A 21,641-nucleotide genomic window follows, 5' to 3' on the forward strand; every position below is an offset into this window, starting at 1 on the left:
ATTAAATACAGTGCTTTGCAAGAGAACCGTTAAAAATGGAACGCCGTCGAAACAGGTTGGCAGCGCGAGCATCGACCCAGACATCACAGGTGTGCTATAACTTGGAATTAAAGTAAGTGCGCACTGACAAAGGGTTGACGTTCATAAAACTTATGTATCCGTTCCATTAAACGCAATAAGTGAGTCAACCTTGTATCGCCAGATACACATAGAATCAAATCTGTCCAATATAGCGTTATTTATAAATTGAAACTTATATTGAACTTCCTTGACAGCAGGTCAACTGCTGCAACCACGTTGACCAAGTAACGGAGCTGCAGAAAAGGAATGAAGGCCTTGAACGGAAGGTCGCAGAGCAGCAAGACATGATAGGTAATGCTTCCTTTATGATTTCAATGTGGTCTGTGCACTAGATAGGCTCAAATGGTGGCAAAGCTCTGCTTTGGTGGCCGTTATCTCACCTGTCATGAATTGTTGTCCGCCATAAGTCGCTTCAATACAGAATGGGAGGGAATACGGCTGATTAAAGATTCCTGTGGGGAGGAAATTATGTTAAACAGTGAGCTTCCTACGTCCCTTATCCCATAACAGTAGGCCTGGTCATGTTGCTGAACCATTAAATTTGGATAAGAATATTTGTTCCATCTGTGGGTGTGGCAAGGCTTGTTTTAAATTCTGAAGCATTCCACCACTAGAGGGTTGAAGTCTTAAGTGCCCAAAATTAAGAGAGCCCATCATAAAAAGCAGCTGGGCGATTTTACACGAAAACATCGAGGTCCTGCTTGGCCTTTTCTTTTCCTTCTGGAAGAAAAAGTGGGGTGCTCCTAGGTCACATAAGATGTCTCACCATGGAGTATTTTCTGCTGTTGCGCTAACTGTCTAGACACCAGGTTCCACTGCACGTCATGTACCGCAGAAAACAATCATACCATCTAGTGCCAGCTGCTAGTCACTGAGAGCTCATTGAGCATTGCAGCTTGTTGCATTCTGGTGCAAGGACTTTACGTTTATGGCTGAGCAAGGTCATGGCTTTTTTTTTTTTTTGCCCCAGTGTGGCGCGAAAACTGGTGCCGCAAAAAAATCAGTTTATTGTAATCTCAGGAATTTAGCAGTGTATCTGCAAACTGGATTTCCCTGGCTATTTTTACTTGGTTTGTGAGCACGTACTAGACTTTGACTATTTGACGATTAGTCTAGTACTAGTGGGTAATTCAACAGCGAAAAAGCTTGGCATCTGCACCTCATTTTGTTATGGAAATAAAAATGTGCAGAGGTGGCATTTTTAACAAAATCACTTTAATGCGCAAAATTCGTAGGCCAAGCTTTTGTCTAAGACATAAAATTAAGGCAAAAAAATCCCAAGGGATGACGTACTGGTAATGCCACTGTGCTGCAGACTGGACCACAGTTGTTCCTTTTCTTTAATTTGATTCCAGTTCTTTTTGTTTGTTTGTTTGTTTTTGTCATCTGTAAACATGTCGTTGGTATATGGTTTCGGTTCTTCGTTTTCGGGTTAAACCGACTTTGCATGATAGTTTCCCCGGAACAAATAATCAAGAATTCGGGTAAAACCCTATATCTACCCGAAACCCTTGGGGTCCTTCAACTTGTCGTTCTCGGTAAACCGTCGGAACAATGATTCATAATATCAGCAAAGAGAGCTATTTGTGACAACCTATTTGTCCTCAATTGCCGTATGGGCCGCGTACATTGCAGTATGTAAATTGCATTTCTGTTCAGGATGTCTCAACCAAACTGTAACACATTTACAAGTGTCTCCACGTTGAATAAAAATGTGCTCAACAGCATTTTGTCGCCTCAGAAACAGAAACAGCCTCAGAAACAGAAACAGCCTCACGTTCTTCTGGTGGAGACTGAAACACGATAAGTTCGTCCTATTTCACCCTTCATTGCTTCCGACAAAATGGCTAACAGAACCTAATGAAATAGCAAAAAAATGCTGTTTGTTCATGTCAAAAACTGTGCATGAAACATCCTCTGAGGAAGAATAAATTATCTACTGATGATAGCCCGAAAATTGAACTCCTTTCCCTGCTGTAAAGAAGCTCTGACGCTGTTTCCCCTTTTTGTCGCTTGTTTTCAAGGCGGTGTTGCACAGCATTGGAAGGATGAAGCCAAAAAACGCTTGCCATTCTACAGGGTGTCCACTGAAAAAATGTCGAAATTTGATAAAAAATTTGAAAATCAGCAGAGTGTCATAGGTTGCTGAAACCAGTTGGGTGACATTCACAAACATTTTTGTCATCTACTGTGCTAGGTTTCATCAGTGTAGCTCCATAATTATGTTAGCAGACTACGTCCTAATTATGTTATATAACAGTTTTCATTATATTATGTAATGATGTTAACAGTTGTGTCTACCAACTTGGAAGACAGAAAGTCGTCAAGGGGGTTTAACATGGCAGTGAAAGTTGGGGAATTGTCAAGGAAAATATCAAAATGCCTCGAAAGGTAGGGAAATTTACTAATGCTGATTTGGTGCAATATCCCGGTTTGTGGGGCACAGTGTCAGATTCACATTTTCCACTAATGGTTAGTTTTGAATGTGGCCTTGGATGTAAAAAAGCGTTACGGATGGCAGATTTGACACAGGCTAGGTGGCCAGGCTTGTGCGGGCCATACGCTTTTGCCACTTCTTATTCTTTTGCCAAATTTGGGGTTGGTCTCAACTTTAATTGGTCCAACGTGCCCACTGCTAATGCTATGAAAGCGGGGACGGGTGTCATAAGCGCACAGTCTAAGGCATATAAGGCACTGACAACACGTGTAGTTGCAAAAGAGTGGGCCTTAGCCCTTCAGCCCAGCGCCCGGCTGGGCCTTGTGCTTCAGGAAGCAGTTCGGGCCCAAATCTCTCAGCCCGTGTCAATCGAACCGTGATAGCCAGTGAATTCTGTGAAAATTGTCAGGAAAAACCTATAAAAGAGTATAGGACGGGAGTTGCCTCAGGACAGAAGCCGGAAAGACAGAAGAAGAAGACAGAAGAAGGCTTCTGTCCTGAGGCAACTCCCTTCCTACATCACTATCGGTTCGCTGGATTTCTACCCATCTACAAAAGAGCATAGTTTGGTAGACATGTTTATTAACGCTTAAAAAGGGACAGTATCTCACTCGGCACCCTGTATGTATGTTATTTCCGATGCTCTGCAGAGTAGTGCACAATAAATTTGCCAAAATTTGATATGCTTTTCCAGCCTCACCCAGAAAATCATAGTTGCTTTAGAAATTTCGAAGTTCAATTAAAGACATTTTTTTTAGTTCAGTTAAAATGAAAGAAAATTACCAGGACCAGATGGAGGTCTGGAAGCAGAATGCCATTGAGCACATCCGTTTCTGTTGCATATGTAATCTATACAGGGTGTCCTTCTTGTTGGAAGCATTGTTTCACAAACAGAGCACCAAAAGCAAAATGGCCGCTACCATTTGTGCTATTTGTGTTGCACCTGTTTCTAGCTCAAGTAGTGTAAAGGTAACTTCCAGCCTTTTATCGCCCTTTTTAGGTAGTGCTATGCTTGCAATGAAAAAAGACACTGTATATACAGGGTGTGTCATTAAAAACTGATCAGGGCACATCACAGTGTGAGCAGTAAACAGAAGGAGGAGGCTATCTCTGGTACTTACAAACAAGTGGGCCGTTCCACACCAAGTAATCAAAGGCGCTGCTTGTCCCCTTCCCCTGCTTGGCCCTTCCCCAGTATTTCATTGAGGATTTCTTTACTGATTCCTTATTAGTCCAGTGTTAGTCTAAAAGATGCATGGTCGAAGTACGGTCATCCGTTGCAAACCACCATCACTTTGGTAACGTGCTGTGTGACCCAAACGATACGTGGATCGCGTCGGGAATAGCCTCATTTGACAGCTTTTGCCATTTGCTTTTGCCATTGTGTCGCGCTTTGCACACGTTGGTCGGCGAACCTGAAAGTGATATATGCGTGATTTGCAACTAAAATTTCGAAATTTTCTTAAAACAGTAAATAAGTTAATATCTTCTTCATAATATTTGTAAATAGTAGATGAACCGATCAAGAACCACACACAGACAAAAAAATAAAAAAACTGAGCTTGAAATATTGAGCAGCATTTGCAGCAAACAATCACAAAAATTAGCAATTTGTACAACAACTGTGGCGTGCAGGTAAGGTACTCATTAACCAAGTCTTTTTATCTGGAGCTGCGTGCGTACTTACTTCATTTAAACGTTCTGCTGTGTGTTTTCAGCTTGACTTAACTGCTTATTCTGTGAAAGGCACCAAACATTACATTTACATGTACTTTGATCACAGTCATAGGCCTGGGTTGCCGTCATGTGCAAGCTACACTTGTCAGTCACTCCTGTGGTGGAGCCTTCTTCCTGATATGGAAATGGCCTTTTATAAGGATCTGCCAGAAAAGGGGGGCTACTACAAGTACCTGCTGACAGTGCATCCATAACTTGCATACGCCCTGTCCAAATCCGCACCCAAAGTGATGAATTGCAGGTGCGTCCGTACCGCCCATGCCGCAGCCTGCCGTGTTGAATATCACCTGTATCCCTGAATTATCTGCACATTGTGAATTCACATTCATGAAAGTTTTACTGAATATTATTCTTTGGTAGCCAATTTACTCCAGTGGCTTGTGATCGACCTGCTGTCATTGCTCTCATGACTGATATTGATGACTCACGTTGCATGAAAAGTGAAAGAGGCGACCATTTGCATCACTGTGGGAATAATTTTTGGTAAATGTCAATCACCTGCAACACCAGCACAGTTATTGCGAGTGTACCCGTAAGTCGCCTGATGGGTGTGTATGCAGACAGACATCACCTGCGCGAGTTACAGGTGCACTGTGGGCAGGTTTATGCGGTCGCAGACTTCTTGTGCAATCACAAAAGAAGACACCCATGATTTCTCGGAAAACTTGTGTAGGCTCCTTCTCAGGTAGTAAAAAGCATTGCCATAAAACGGGCATCACGTATTAAAACCTGGCAAGGTCTGAGAAATTAATCCCTACTAGAATGCCGTGCCCATGTCAGGAACGAGCTCCAAACATTGTCAGAGAGAACATGGAAAAGGAATTTGTGCAGTAAAGTTTGGTAGACACCCTGATAAGGCAACACATAAAACAACGCCTTGATCAAACACCCACTGTGACCTCCTCAGATCGAAAGGCTATGTTAAAAAAAAACTAGTAGTTGTTAAAGTTCCCATGCTGCTTTATATTTCAAGCTGATCCTTTTGTTCATTGATCTGTACATATACAGTTTACCAAAATTATGAAGATGATATTTGGTTATAAATATGAAGAAATTGATAAAGTTTAAAAGAATTCCCAAATATCGGTCGTAAATCGTGAATCAGTAACTTGTCGTCGGGAGACTAAGGTAAATGAAATATGACAAAATTGACTTTCAGCCAGCAAATGAGACCATATGATCCACGCATTAGTTTGGTCATAGCAGCGATGGTAACTGGATAAAGCAATGGTGGTTTGGAAGAGGTAGCCAAATTTCTGTGAGACATTCCGCCTACACTGGGCATTTTGTCATCTGAGGAGACAAGGGGGTTTCCTCACATACGAAATCACACGCACAGAAGCACAGATACCCATCGATATCCGGGGGAGGGGGGAGATTAAGCAGCACCTCTGGATCACTTGGAGTGGAATGGCGCAGGTGCTACTTTCGACGTTGCGCCTGTTTGTAACTCCGGCACCACACAGGTAGCCTCCGAATTTCGGTTTATCACTGTCTCTGTGTAGCGCGGTGGTCAGTTCTTGATGGCACATTCATTTCTATTTTTTACATGTTGAATCTGCTTTGTGCATCAGCTCAGCTCAGGAAGTCCCACCCCCTCACCGAAGTGAGGTTGCAGAAGAGGGGGCTGTGTCACTTCTATTTACATGGAGCGATCTATTTAATAATAGTTTCGCCCTTTGTCAAACGAAATTGCGATATTGCGTTTTCAGATACTGGTACATATGCACTGATGCATCTGTCCCCTGTGTGTTAGGTTTGTGTTGCTTTATTCCCTTGAGAATGTCTCTCATTCAAGTACCCGGATATTTCACTCTTGTGTTTGGCTTTGTCCTGCGGTGATCTCCCGATGCAGGTAAATGTTTATGTGCTGGTGTACCATTGTTTTTCTTCTGCTCACACTACATTTGCTCTCATACTATGTCATGCTTGTCGTCTCCTACTCTCATTGATAGTTTGTTCGTTATTTTTTGAAGTGAAACACATCATGAAGAGAATGATAAAAGGTAACCGGAGGCTGAGTTACAACAGTGATACTTTCATGTCGCGCCTGATGGTAGCAGAAGACTTGTGCCCGGCTTACTTTTATTGCTCTGTCTGAACCGTTCTGTTTCCAAAAATACAGCGCACCCTGTACATAGTCTTGTATCAGTGTTCAGCATCCGATTAAAAGTGCTACTAGGCCCATGATCATAGGTTCATGATCAGTACCTCAACTGCTGTGCACGGTTGTTACCTTTTACAAATGTGTACAGTTAAAGTTATCTTTTCTTATTCCCCTACATTCATGAGATTGACTTGGGGGACGGTGTCATGGTTTCAGAATCCACCCTCGAACGGCTAGAACAGACCTACAGAGGCTCAGCATGCCGTTTTGCACGTTCGCTGTTGAGGGTGCTCTTCACGGAAGATGAATTGATGATGATGATGATTAGAGTTTTTTTGGCGCAGCGACTACAAAGGTCATCATGTGCCAAACACGGTTAGGAAGATGAATTGAAGAAAAAGTCCCTCTTTGGCAAGCCAACAACAATGGGAAGGGGCAGGAACCAAAAGATGCCCTGGACCCAAGGAATGTGAAAGCAGTTCTTGGTATGTTTGCCCAAAGTTCCGCATTGTTAATGCAGAGCACATTTTGGTGCCCAGGCGAAAATCTGGACTGGTCCCAGAATGGTTCCAGTTGAATCTGGACTGGTTCCAGTTGGATGTTTGATGGTCCCGGAATGGATCCAGTTGAATGTGGATGGTCCCAGCTGGATTCCCAAGTGGGGTGGCTGGTTCCACTTTGGTGACATCAGTGGTACCACTCTGGTCTCAGATGGTTCCAGAAGTTCCAGCTGGAGCCTCACAGGTACCATTTTGTTCCCAGAGTGGTCGCTTAGACTCCAAGTTGGGCAGCTTCCCAGCTTCCCCCTTTGAGATTTCATCTTGTCCACACTTGCCAAGTTTTGTTTGATCTATTACTGTCATCTATTTTAGCACAGGCATGGTCTCTTTTTATTGCTGTTTATCCAGGTGCGCGCGTCTGCGAATGCTGTAACTCCAATTCGTGCACATTCTCATCTGAGGTGAATATCATAACATATTAAGTACCAGAGAAATGTAAAAAAATACATCTCAACAACAACAAAAATTAAGCTAAATACTAGAAGAAAGACAACGACGAAAAAAGAAAATGTGATTGCAGAGGCTGATGCAATGTGAAGACGCCACGGCAATTCTTCAAACGGCGAGAGCCGAGAGGGAGAGGAGAGAGCGAGAGGCGAGCGACGGAGCGAGAGGGCGAGAGTGGCAGTTGGAAGTTAGAACTTCGACGCGTCGCTAGGAAGTTCGTTTTGTCTTCAGTAACCGTCGCAAGGATGGTGATGGCAGTGCTGTATTTACGTGTGTCTCAGTGCGCTTTGTAAGACAATGCGATGACAATGGTTCCTGTGCAGCACATTGTCGATTTCCCGGAAGAGTTTTGACGCCAAGAAGACGTAAACGGCGTAGAGGCAAGAACGCACTGTGAAACGCCAATCGGACTGCACGTCGCGAATGTTTGCAGGTATGAGTGATGACCGTGATGTTTTGATTACTATTAATTAGATGTTGGCATTTCAGAAACTTCGGAGGAACTTGAAGAGAAACAGGATGAGAAGATTCCGAACGTACGGTGAAGAGGAATGGGGTGTATGTCGCGACCTGCATGGAAAACAGGAGTGTCGTGTCATCTTCTCTAAGAAAATACAAGATGTGAGGTGGCCAACGAACGAAAGCTCCCTGTGGTCCGTGAGTGCATCGCACAGTCAGGCATATGCTTTGTTTAGACACAGTGAGTGATCAGACTTATACTACGTGGTATGTAAATGTAGAGATGTTTTGATTATTTCTTTCTGCTCAGTGTATGCTTTTAGCAGAATAAACGGTAATTTACTTGAGCAATATGCGCATTTCTACGCATTATTTTCGGTCATGCATTCAGTGGTCCCAGCTGCTAAGTGGCCGGATCCCGGACCACTTAACAGAGGGGACCACTGGATCAATTCCACTGGTTCCACTTCAGGTGGGACCATCGTGAAGCTGGTTCCACTTTCAACTGGTCCCAGTCACTAAATGGTCCCACACTCAAAGTGGGACCTGTCCAATAAACCACTTTGAAGTGGTCCCACTCCAGATTTTTGCCTGGGTGTAACGTACTGGATCTAATAACATTTTGCAGTTTACTTTATGTTTCAATTATATGCCCTGTTGCTGCTTTAGAGTGGTTCTGTGCAGTAATGATGTAAGTGAAGCTTCGCACTTCCCAGAAATAAGCAAAAGAGGAATTTAGAGTACTGGATTGCAGGCTTAAAAACAAAGCCACCTTCAACGAGACACATAGAAGTATTCATGGCATTTCTTTTACAAATAATAACCTGGAATAAAAGCATCACTGTCGTGTGTTGACTCGCTCCATCACTGCAGAGAACAAGAAAAGCTGTTAGACTTTTACGTTTTCAAGTATGTTTAACAGAAGTGCAAAAAGGTGGAAAGCCTCTTTGTTTGAAGCAAATATAACGGCAGAACACAAAGAGAGATGGGGAGGACACAACCACATCGTTCACTAGCAAAACGTTTAGTAACACAAAAAGACTCGGGTTAGCCCGGCAGGTCCCTAGCTACAAAGGAGATCTCCTCTCGTCAGCAGAGATCTCCTTTGGTGGAAAGCCTGTTTGTTTGAAGCAAATATAACGGCAGAACACAAAGAGAGATGGGGAGGACACAACCACATCGTTCACTAGCAAAACGTTTAGTAACACAAAAAGACTCGGGTTAGCCCGGCAGGTCCCTAGCTACAAAGGAGATCTCCTCTCGTCAGCAGAGATCTCCTTTGGTGGAAAACCTGTTTGTTTGAAGCAAATATAACGGCAGAACACAAAGAGAGATGGGGAGGACACAACCACATCGTTCACTAGCAAAACGTTTAGTAACACAAAAAGACTCGGGTTAGCCCGGCAGGTCCCTAGCTACAAAGGAGATCTCCTCTCGTCAGCAGAGATCTCGTTTGGTGGAAAGCCTGTTTGTTTGAAGCAAATATAACGGCAGAACACAAAGAGAGATGGGGAGGACACAACCACATCGTTCACTAGCAAAACGTTTAGTAACACAAAAAGACTCGGGTTAGCCCGGCAGGTCCCTAGCTACAAAGGAGATCTCCTCTCGTCAGCAGAGATCTCCTTTGGTGGAAAACCTGTTTGTTTGAAGCAAATATAACGGCAGAACACAAAGAGAGATGGGGAGGACACAACCACATCGTTCACTAGCAAAACGTTTAGTAACACAAAAAGACTCGGGTTAGCCCGGCAGGTCCCTAGCTACAAAGGAGATCTCCTCTCGTCAGCAGAGATCTCGTTTGGTGGAAAGCCTGTTTGTTTGAAGCAAATATAACGGCAGAACACAAAGAGAGATGGGGAGGACACAACCACATCGTTCACTAGCAAAACGTTTAGTAACACAAAAAGACTCGGGTTAGCCCGGCAGGTCCCTCGCTACAAAGGAGATCTCCTCTCGTCAGCAGAGATCTCCTTTGGTGGAAAGCCTGTTCGTTTGAAGCAAATATAACGGCAGAACACAAAGAGAGATGGGGAGGACACAACCACATCGTTCACTAGCAAAACGTTTAGTAACACAAAAAGACTCGGGTTAGCCCGGCAGGTCCCTAGCTACAAAGGAGATCTCCTCTCGTCAGCAGAGATCTCCTTTGGTGGAAAGCCTGTTCGTTTGAAGCAAATATAACGGCAGAACACAAAGAGAGATGGGGAGGACACAACCACATCGTTCACTAGCAAAACGTTTAGTAACACAAAAAGACTCGGGTTAGCCCGGCAGGTCCCTAGCTACAAAGGAGATCTCCTCTCGTCAGCAGAGATCTCGTTTGGTGGAAAGCCTGTTTGTTTGAAGCAAATATAACGGCAGAACACAAAGAGAGATGGGGAGGACACAACCACATCGTTCACTAGCAAAACGTTTAGTAACACAAAAAGACTCGGGTTAGCCCGGCAGGTCCCTAGCTACAAAGGAGATCTCCTCTCGTCAGCAGAGATCTCCTTTGGTGGAAAACCTGTTTGTTTGAAGCAAATATAACGGCAGAACACAAAGAGAGATGGGGAGGACACAACCACATCGTTCACTAGCAAAACGTTTAGTAACACAAAAAGACTCGGGTTAGCCCGGCAGGTCCCTAGCTACAAAGGAGATCTCCTCTCGTCAGCAGAGATCTCGTTTGGTGGAAAGCCTGTTTGTTTGAAGCAAATATAACGGCAGAACACAAAGAGAGATGGGGAGGACACAACCACATCGTTCACTAGCAAAACGTTTAGTAACACAAAAAGACTCGGGTTAGCCCGGCAGGTCCCTCGCTACAAAGGAGATCTCCTCTCGTCAGCAGAGATCTCCTTTGGTGGAAAGCCTGTTCGTTTGAAGCAAATATAACGGCAGAACACAAAGAGAGATGGGGAGGACACAACCACATCGTTCACTAGCAAAACGTTTAGTAACACAAAAAGACTCGGGTTAGCCCGGCAGGTCCCTAGCTACAAAGGAGATCTCCTCTCGTCAGCAGAGATCTCCTTTGGTGGAAAACCTGTTTGTTTGAAGCAAATATAACGGCAGAACACAAAGAGAGATGGGGAGGACACAACCACATCGTTCACTAGCAAAACGTTTAGTAACACAAAAAGACTCGGGTTAGCCCGGCAGGTCCCTAGCTACAAAGGAGATCTCCTCTCGTCAGCAGAGATCTCGTTTGGTGGAAAGCCTGTTTGTTTGAAGCAAATATAACGGCAGAACACAAAGAGAGATGGGGAGGACACAACCACATCGTTCACTAGCAAAACGTTTAGTAACACAAAAAGACTCGGGTTAGCCCGGCAGGTCCCTCGCTACAAAGGAGATCTCCTCTCGTCAGCAGAGATCTCCTTTGGTGGAAAGCCTGTTCGTTTGAAGCAAATATAACGGCAGAACACAAAGAGAGATGGGGAGGACACAACCACATCGTTCACTAGCAAAACGTTTAGTAACACAAAAAGACTCGGGTTAGCCCGGCAGGTCCCTAGCTACAAAGGAGATCTCCTCTCGTCAGCAGAGATCTCCTTTGGTGGAAAACCTGTTTGTTTGAAGCAAATATAACGGCAGAACACAAAGAGAGATGGGGAGGACACAACCACATCGTTCACTAGCAAAACGTCTAGTAACACAAAAAGACTCGGGTTAGCCCGGCAGGTCCCTAGCTACAAAGGAGATCTCCTCTCGTCAGCAGAGATCTCCTTTGGTGGAAAACCTGTTTGTTTGAAGCAAATATAACGGCAGAACACAAAGAGAGATGGGGAGGACACAACCACATCGTTCACTAGCAAAACGTTTAGTAACACAAAAAGACTCGGGTTAGCCCGGCAGGTCCCTAGCTACAAAGGAGATCTCCTCTCGTCAGCAGAGATCTCGTTTGGTGGAAAGCCTGTTTGTTTGAAGCAAATATAACGGCAGAACACAAAGAGAGATGGGGAGGACACAACCACATCGTTCACTAGCAAAACGTTTAGTAACACAAAAAGACTCGGGTTAGCCCGGCAGGTCCCTCGCTACAAAGGAGATCTCCTCTCGTCAGCAGAGATCTCCTTTGGTGGAAAGCCTGTTCGTTTGAAGCAAATATAACGGCAGAACACAAAGAGAGATGGGGAGGACACAACCACATCGTTCACTAGCAAAACGTTTAGTAACACAAAAAGACTCGGGTTAGCCCGGCAGGTCCCTAGCTACAAAGGAGATCTCCTCTCGTCAGCAGACATCTCCTTTGGTGGAAAGCCTGTTTGTTTGAAGCAAATATAACGGCAGAACACAAAGAGAGATGGGGAGGACACAACCACATCGTTCACTAGCAAAACGTTTAGTAACACAAAAAGACTCGGGTTAGCCCGGCAGGTCCCTAGCTACAAAGGAGATCTCCTCTCGTCAGCAGAGATCTCCTTTGGTGGAAAGCCTGTTTGTTTGAAGCAAATATAACGGCAGAGCACAAAGAGAAATGGGGAGGACACAACCACATCGTTCACTAGCAAAACGTTTAGTAACACAAAAAGACTCGGGTTGGCCCGGCAGGTCCCTAGCTACAAAGGAGATCTCCTCTCGTCAGCAGAGATCTCCTTTGGTGGAAAGCCTGTTTGTTTGAAGCAAATATAACGGCAGAACACAAAGAGAGATGGGGAGGACACAACCACATCGTTCACTAGCAAAACGTTTAGTAACACAAAAAGACTCGGGTTAGCCCGGCAGGTCCCTAGCTACAAAGGAGATCTCCTCTCGTCAGCAGAGATCTCCTTTGGTGGAAAGCCTGTTTGTTTGAAGCAAATATAACGGCAGAACACAAAGAGAGATGGGGAGGACACAACCACATCGTTCACTAGCAAAACGTTTAGTAACACAAAAAGACTCGGGTTAGCCCGGCAGGTCCCTAGCTACAAAGGAGATCTCCTCTCGTCAGCAGAGATCTCCTTTGGTGGAAAACCTGTTTGTTTGAAGCAAATATAACGGCAGAACACAAAGAGAGATGGGGAGGACACAACCACATCGTTCACTAGCAAAACGTTTAGTAACACAAAAAGACTCGGGTTAGCCCGGCAGGTCCCTAGCTACAAAGGAGATCTCCTCTCGTCAGCAGAGATCTCGTTTGGTGGAAAGCCTGTTTGTTTGAAGCAAATATAACGGCAGAACACAAAGAGAGATGGGGAGGACACAACCACATCGTTCACTAGCAAAACGTTTAGTAACACAAAAAGACTCGGGTTAGCCCGGCAGGTCCCTCGCTACAAAGGAGATCTCCTCTCGTCAGCAGAGATCTCCTTTGGTGGAAAGCCTGTTCGTTTGAAGCAAATATAACGGCAGAACACAAAGAGAGATGGGGAGGACACAACCACATCGTTCACTAGCAAAACGTTTAGTAACACAAAAAGACTCGGGTTAGCCCGGCAGGTCCCTAGCTACAAAGGAGATCTCCTCTCGTCAGCAGACATCTCCTTTGGTGGAAAGCCTGTTTGTTTGAAGCAAATATAACGGCAGAACACAAAGAGAGATGGGGAGGACACAACCACATCGTTCACTAGCAAAACGTTTAGTAACACAAAAAGACTCGGGTTAGTCCGGCAGGTCCCTAGCTACAAAGGAGATCTCCTTTCGTCAGCAGAGATCTCCTTTGGTGGAAAGCCTGTTTGTTTGAAGCAAATATAACGGCAGAACACAAAGAGAAATGGGGAGGACACAACCACATCGTTCACTAGCAAAACGTTTAGTAACACAAAAAGACTCGGGTTGGCCCGGCAGGTCCCTAGCTACAAAGGAGATCTCCTCTCGTCAGCAGAGATCTCCTTTGGTGGAAAGCCTGTTTGTTTGAAGCAAATATAACGGCAGAACACAAAGAGAGATGGGGAGGACACAACTACATCGTTCACTAGCAAAACGTTTAGTAACACAAAAAGACTCGGGTTAGCCCGGCAGGTCCCTAGCTACAAAGGAGATCTCCTCTCGTCAGCAGAGATCCCCTTTGGTGGAAAGCCTGTTTGTTTGAAGCAAATATAACGGCAGAACACAAAGAGAGATGGTGAGGACACAACCACATCGTTCACTAGCAAAACGTTTAGTAACACAAAAAGACTCGGGTTAGCCCGGCAGGTCCCTAGCTACAAAGGAGATCTCCTCTCGTCAGCAGAGATCTCCTTTGGTGGAAAGCCTGTTTGTTTGAAGCAAATATAACGGCAGAACACAAAGAGAGATGGGGAGGACACAACCACATCGTTCACTAGCAAAACGTTTAGTAACACAAAAAGACTCGGGTTAGCCCGGCAGGTCCCTAGCTACAAAGGAGATCTCCTCTCGTCAGCAGAGATCTCCTTTGGTGGAAAGCCTGTTTGTTTGAAGCAAATATAACGGCAGAACACAAAGAGAAATGGGGAGGACACAACCACATCGTTCACTAGCAAAACGTTTAGTAACACAAAAAGACTCGGGTTAGCCCGGCAGGTCCCTAGCTACAAAGGAGATCTCCTCTCGTCAGCAGAGATCTCCTTTGGTGGAAAGCCTGTTTGTTTGAAGCAAATATAACGGCAGAACACAAAGAGAGATGGGGAGGACACAACCACATCGTTCACTAGCAAACCGTTTAGTAACACAAAAAGACTCGGGTTAGCCCGGCAGGTCCCTAGCTACAAAGGAGATCTCCTCTCGTCAGCAGAGATCTCCTTTGTTACTAGAAACCTGTCGGGTGCTAAAGACCTCTCGTCCCCGTCTCTCTTCACGTTCTGCCGTAGTGTATGTTTATAACATAATGCATGTGCAGTGAATGATGAACTTGACAGAGGTGCATGGGTGTACCCACAGGAGCCTGCATTGTTTTCCAAAGTGAATGTAGAAAATTAGCCTTGTTGCAGGTCATGTATGAAATAGTGGTGGACTGGTTCACGTACACGAGTATAGTACCGTTACCTGTCGGTCATAAAATTAACTTACTAACTTCAACCGATATTGATTTCTCGCATTATGAATACGCCCTGAAGTTTTAGGGTTTCCCATATTTTTCACTGAATCTGTGTCCTACATTGAGGTTTGCCTGTTTAGAGTTAACTACTTCCTGCAAAACTGCACCAAAGGTAGGCACCTCAAGGCAACACTAATCTTCCACAAATTACTCAGTTGACCTCTGATTCTGATACTTCTGGAACCCCAGACAAACAGTAGGACAAACGTTAATTCCATAGCAGGGCCCATTTTCTTCCCAAATTCAGTCTGATAACTTTTCTGCCTGTTTTATTACCCCAGAATTTGAACGAAAAAAAGAATAAAACCCGAAAACTTCAGGGTCTGAATATAAACAGCCTGATGTCAGTGTTGCAAACTTTTGCCTTGAAGCCTGATATGTGCTCTGCAACCGTGTCTCTGTGCATGAGAGGGGAAGGGGAGGGCATTGCCAAGGCCAGTGAGGTTTCTCGAGTGGAATAACTGAGAGAGGAGATATGCACAGACCCCTGGGATACTTGCAGAATGCACCGACAATTCATGTGGAGCGGCATTAAAAATTTGAAGCATGTGAGTTGAGGGCAAGCGCAGGTTACCAGCGGGGACAAAATGGGTGCAAGTGCAGGTGGCGGGTGGTTGCATGTCTTATATCGTATAGGCGGTCTGCATGCAGTTTCAGTGTAATTTCATTCTGCCCAAACGTACCTCCAAGGTCATTATATCTCTATAGATAAATCCTTTTGCTCACCTTGCAGGAAAGACTTGCTCAGTGTTCCAGTGTGCCAATAAAGAGGACCCCAAGCTCCCTTCTTCAAAAATTGAACAAGAAGTACAAAGCAGCGGAAAGCCCCTAGCAAAGCCCCCAACACAGCCCATTTTTTGTATCACGTCTGGCCACACTTTTTGTGCAATAGTAAAAGGAGTCAGTTTAACAACTTTTTTCTCAGAGTGTTCACATAAGAACTGGAGAACAAATCCCTGTTTGGGAAGAGGCATGATACAAGGGCTGCCCTGGACACCAGTCGTGTGAAAGCTGTACTCGGTACGCACCTCTCTGTTATTAACGCATGGCGCTATATGCCGTGCAAGATATTCTAAGCCACAATGCACATTGTGCTGTGTCTCTGTTTCTATTGATGCGCTGTTGTATTGTCTTATCCGGATTGAAAAATCTTACAGGAATTCTCACAAGGAACATCTCACAAAATCGTAAGAGAAAGTCTGCGATTATCGCCCAGATTCTCACGCGTTTTCTCCTATAATTTCTCACATAATCTCTATGAGACCTCATTAAGCTTCTCTTAAAGGTCAGATATGCCGATTCTGAAGTGCCGCAGAACTGAGCGATACTTGCGCTGCGCGTTCATTAAGGGCGGATCCCATAACACGCGACAAGCGACAGCGACACGCTGCAAGCGACAAAAACGATGGCTGCGCCCCCTGTCCAGCGACAGGAAAGCTCTGTCGCGGCTTCAGAATCGTGTATCCGCTCGGAGTAGATATTTGTAGCGTGTCGCTGAGTAGTAAGTACTGACCACGCTTATCCGGAAACGCTACAAGGCTTCTGGACGCCATTAATTAGCAATTAAAGCTAATTGGGACCCCCCACATTAATCAGCATCATCCAATGAGTCATCACACTAATTGGGGAGCGTCTAACTAGTGTCCAGACCACCCTGTGCGTTTCCGGATAAACGTGGTCATAAAAAATAAAAAAATAGATAGAGATAGAGGGGAGAGAAGAAGTTTAGTTGAAGATCAACGACGCCATCTTGAAGGAAGCGGCCCGGAAAAGCCGCTGACCATCGCCGGGCGACGGAGCACAGAGGCAGGTTGCAAAGCATCGCAGCTATGACCACCAGTTAGGTGGTCCTGGCATCCTGGTGGGGCATCCTGTGACGTCAGCTGTGACGTCCTCATGGCATGTCTGGGCAAGTTAGGACAGCTCTGGACATGCAAGGAGAAAAACACTCGTAATACAGAGGCTGGGAAAGCAAGAGTATGCAAACCATCAATAGCTAACAAGAAAAAACAATTAGCTACACAACAAATGAACCCACCAGAACAGGAGTGCAGAACGACGTGACTGCTCTATCCGACAGCCAGGCAGAGAACTGACTCGTAATGGTTTTTTTCTCCTGTATAAAGCCCCGCAGCTGCACCCCCTAGCGGTTACTTTCTCAACTAATCTCACAACAAAATTATTAAGAATCACGACAGCGCTACTGCCGTTTCCAAGGCAGAAGAAGATAGAAAACGGCGGGGATGCCGGGACAACAGCAACCAGCACCCGACGTGCACAGGCACGAAATTCGCAAACAAAGCAGGAACAAAGTCGGCGAAAGCATTAGTTACACAACAAATCACCTCACCACAGCAGGAGCGCAGACCGATGCGACTGCTCTCCGTGACGGCCAGCCAGAAACTGAGCGAGCGCGGGGAGCGCACGTCTGCTTTCCGCGACAGCCAGAGAGAAACTGACTGGGGCGCCGCTCCGCGGCCGCTACGCATACGCGCTCCTAGCGCCCTCTGGGGCGACCACCTCCGAGAGGCTAAGAGTGAAGAGCATTCCTGCGCACCCTGCTGACCATTCTCATTGGTCGTGAGGCTAAGAGAGAAGAGCATTCCTGCGCCCCCTGCTGGCCGTTCTCATTGGTCGTGATGTCATCCTATTGTCTCAGGGCTACCCTGTTTTTTTCCACTAATGCTCCTTTGGTCAATCTACAATGAAGCCACAGTATGACGTCATCATGCACCTGCGTGGCTCAAGGACGCGTACGCTGTAGACAGGGGACCTATTATTTATTGAATCACTATCCCATGATTATTTCCTTTATTCTTCTATAACGATTGAATAGGAAACTATTGCAGAAGAGCACCATGCATGAAAGCTGATCGTAGGAATTCCAAAGTCTTACTAAATGAGACTTGCAAAAGAACAAAATATCCTAACACGTAACTCCATCAACGACAAATAAGAGGACTAGGCACTCAACAAATCAACACAGAGTACGGGTAACCAGGAGCGCAGAACTCAGGGCAGCACTATCGTCAAGACAACAATGTTCCTTGTCAAAAGAGAAAAAATACTAAGCGTCAACAAAGGAAAGCATGCATATCGGGGCATGTCAGGACACGTCAGGACAAATCGTACGACTGCTGGGCAACAGAGGAAAACAAACACTTGAACAGAGTGAAAAAGGCACTCACCATCATTTTCCCGTTCACAGCATTCCCTCATTGTAAATCTGCTCGTCACAAAATCCACCTGCATCGTCGAACACCATTCACCAGTGACGAACCACACATCCGCACCCCATCAGAGGCAGACAGACAGAACCTCACCGAAGCTACGCTCTTCCACTGACGGCCAACGCCAGGAGGCTAGTTCCATCTCAAATCGAACAATCCGGTACACTTGATGTCTCGAATGAACGGGAAAAAAATATATGTTGAAGCCGTCGGTGAGTTAGGAGAAATAAACGCTTTCCGAATTCTCTGCGGTGCGCGGTTCGGGAAATAGGAGAGGAGGAAAAAACTGCTTCTCATGAGGCGACGTCGTCGCGAGCGGGTTTGAGCGTTCGCTACAAGGCCATTTCTTCTCGCATTATAGTAATTTCTTGACCTGGCTTTAGACCACTTAGGGCACAATAGGATCCTTCGTTGGCAGTGCTGTACCGGTTTTTGTCTGTCTGCAAAAAAACATCAAAGTTGACTCAAAGTGCCGAAAAACACCATATTCACTGCAGCTTTGCGGGCGATGTACAAAACGGATAAGACTGAGCTTTATGCCGTTTAATTTGTCATTGATAGGGCTATCGAATGATGTATAATTTGTTGCTCTACTCTGTAAGGAACGTAAGCGATACTTCTTTTAGTAGCACCATACCACCGAAAAATGACGAACTTCGGAAGCCATTACCTAAAAAACCCCATCAAAAACTTGCCTCGAAAATTTTATATGTTGTAGGTAGTTCCTTAGACTATACACAGAAGCAAAATCGAAATTCGGACTTGATCGGTAGGCGCACTGTGAATTTTTTGCCAGCCCTATACGCGGAGCGCATTCAAGCGGAGGCACCGTGTCCCGCGTGTTGCAAAATCGAATTTTCCAAAGGGACTTTCAACTTCTGTCTTCATATAAAAAGTAATTGCTGTCATTTGAAACCATTCTGAGGTTTCAAGGTTTCCTTTTCAAGGTTCTGAGCGTTTGCGTTCATAACAGTGGTGTAATCGCTGAATATAGATTGTGGAGCAACCAGATGTGCTCGCATTTTTTGCGGGATGTCACACATGCATTGCAAGTGCTGGGAGCCCGGGAAGAACAGAATGATTTTACATCTTTGTAAGAGGCATATCTGTTCAGGATTATTCTAAACAAGCATATTTACTGTACGAATTATGGCAGCAGGGACGCAGTGACTTCCAGTATTCTTTGAAACATTTCCTTTCTTACGGCACCATGACCTCCGGCGGGGGAAATTGCACTGAGGAAAATGTTGTGTAGTGCCATACGCACACACTCAAGGCTAATTCATGGAGCCTTTTGTGAACCTTGCCGAAACAGCCCGACTGGCGCCGCTGTCCAATATGTTATTCGGTTCGACATGCTGCGACCATGGGAAGGTTCTGATCGCATTTACTCCCTGAAGACTCCTTGCGCAAAGTTTCGCCTCACACAGAAGACGCTTCACTCACTTCTCGACTACAGAAGTGCATGGAGTGCCCTTATACAGAGTGTGCGGCGACATCTGCATTACTGTAGTGTGTCGTCCTGCTTTCACACCTACCTCAATGGCCTCTTCGTTGTACAGTGCTGATCGTGTGGATTTCGCTGACTACCACCTCATACACAAGAAAAAAGTGCTATAGACAAATGATTTTCGCTTTGCTTCGGAGATCGGCGTAGCTGCCATAAAGACTGTGGTTCCAGCAGATCAAGCCGAAGGCGTAACAGAAATGGGCCAGCTATGCAGAAGCTGCTTCAAGTACTTCACAACAAAGGTGGCTGAATCACAACACGCAGCAATGTTGCCCACATTTGAAAGAAAATCTGACAAGAACCTGCTATCAAAAGTAGCATTAAGGAAAGTGGCTTCCACAACGGCCTAAAGCAGTTCATGACACGAGCACTCTCATCCATCCGGAATGCTCTGCATAACTTACGTTACCTTCTTACCTTCGTCACCTTGTCTTCTTCGCTGTCAAGTTCTTGTTATTCTGTGTACTGTAAATATGCTTCGATATGATCACCGTGGACAAATATACCTCTTATAAAGACGCAAAAGTATTCTAAAGCATCCTGTTCTTCACGGGCTCCCAGCACTTGCAATGCATGTGTCATCCCGCAGAAAATGTGAGCACATATGGTTGTTCCACAATCTACATTCAGCGATTACAACACTATTATGAACGCAAGCGCTCAGAACGGTTTCAAATGATAGCAATTACTTTTTATGTGAAGACAGAAGTTGAAAGTCCCTTTGGAAAATTCGATTTTGCAACACGCGGGACACGGTGCCACGGCTTGAATGCGCTCCGCGTATAGGGCTGGCAAAAAATTCACAGTGCGCCTACCGATAAAGTCCGACTTTTGATTTTTCTTCTGTGCATAGTCTAAGGAACTACCTACAACCCATAAAATTTTCGAGGCAAGTTTTTGGTGGGGTGTTTTAGATAAAGGCTTCCAAATTTCGTCGTTTTTCGGTGGTATGGTGTTACTGAAAGAGGTATCGCTTACGTTCCTGACAGAGTAGAGCAACAAATTATATATCATTCGACAGCCACATGAATGACAAATTAAGCGGCATAAAGCTCAATCTTATCCGTTTTGTACATCGTCCGCAAAGTTGCAGTGAATATGGTGCTTTTCGGCACTTTGAGTCAACTTTGATATTTTTTGTAGACAAACAAAAACGGATACAGCACTGCCAACGCAAGATCGTATTGTGCCCTAAGTGGTCTAAAGCCAGATCAAGAAATTTGTATAATGCGACAAGAAATAGCCCTGTAGCGAACGCTCAAACCCGCGCGCGACGACATCGTCTTATGAGAGGCAGTTTTTTCCTCCTCTCCTACTTCCCGAACCGCGCAGCGCAGAGAATTCGGAAAGCGTTTATTTCACCTAACTCACTGATGGCTTCAACATAAATTTTTTTCCCGTTCATTCGAGACATCAAGTGTACCGGATTGTTCGATTTGAGATGGAACTAGCCAGGAGCAGAATTTGCGTGTCGAGACCCGTCAGTGTCCAAGAGAGAAGTGAATCCTTGCGCCCCCTACAGGCCGTTCTCATTGGTCGTGACGTCATCCTATTGTTTCAGGGCTACACAGTTTTTTACCACTAATGCTCCTCTAGACAAGGTCAACCTGAAACAATAGTCTCTCGGTATGACGTCATCATGCAGGTGCGTGGCTCAAGGACGCGTACGCTCTAGACAGGGCACCTGTTATTTATTGAATCACTATCCTTAGATTATTTCCTTTATTCTACTATAATGGTTGCATAGGGAACTATTGCAGAAAAACACCATAGACAAGAGGAGATTGTAGCATTTCATTCCCAAAGTCTTACTGTACAGGAAAAAAAATGGTTCAGCAAGACATAAAGTCACACACCTGTCCCCCTCGCGGTTACTCTCTGAACTAAATGAATCGCAAAATTATTAAGAATAGCTCTACTCCCATTCAAGGCAGCACTATCGTCAAGAATATTCCTTGTACAAAAAGAAAAAAACTACATGTAGAAGGAAAGCATGTCAGAACAAGCCCAGGCATGTCAGCACATGTTTGTCAGACAAGGGGGGAAAAAGCGAAAAGAAACAAAGAAGGAAACCAGCATCAAACTATTTCTAAGCACACGCACTCC

General features: G+C 45.1%; 2 long non-coding RNA genes across 2 annotated transcripts; both read left to right on the top strand.

The window, feature by feature from the left end:
* Nucleotides 1-286: 286 nt before the first annotated feature.
* LOC135387310 (uncharacterized) lies at nt 287-15,702 on the top strand. The gene is made up of 3 exons (XR_010421035.1): nt 287-372; nt 6,707-6,847; nt 15,529-15,702. It is a non-coding gene; the product is annotated as an uncharacterized LOC135387310 (long non-coding RNA).
* LOC135387309 (uncharacterized) lies at nt 7,523-8,175 on the top strand. The gene is made up of 2 exons (XR_010421034.1): nt 7,523-7,802; nt 7,859-8,175. It is a non-coding gene; the product is annotated as an uncharacterized LOC135387309 (long non-coding RNA).
* Nucleotides 15,703-21,641: the final 5,939 nt, after the last annotated feature.

The sequence above is a fragment of the Ornithodoros turicata genome, chromosome 3 (assembly GCF_037126465.1).
Source record: "Ornithodoros turicata isolate Travis chromosome 3, ASM3712646v1, whole genome shotgun sequence".
In the NCBI taxonomy this organism is placed as follows: Eukaryota; Metazoa; Arthropoda; class Arachnida; order Ixodida; family Argasidae; genus Ornithodoros; species Ornithodoros turicata.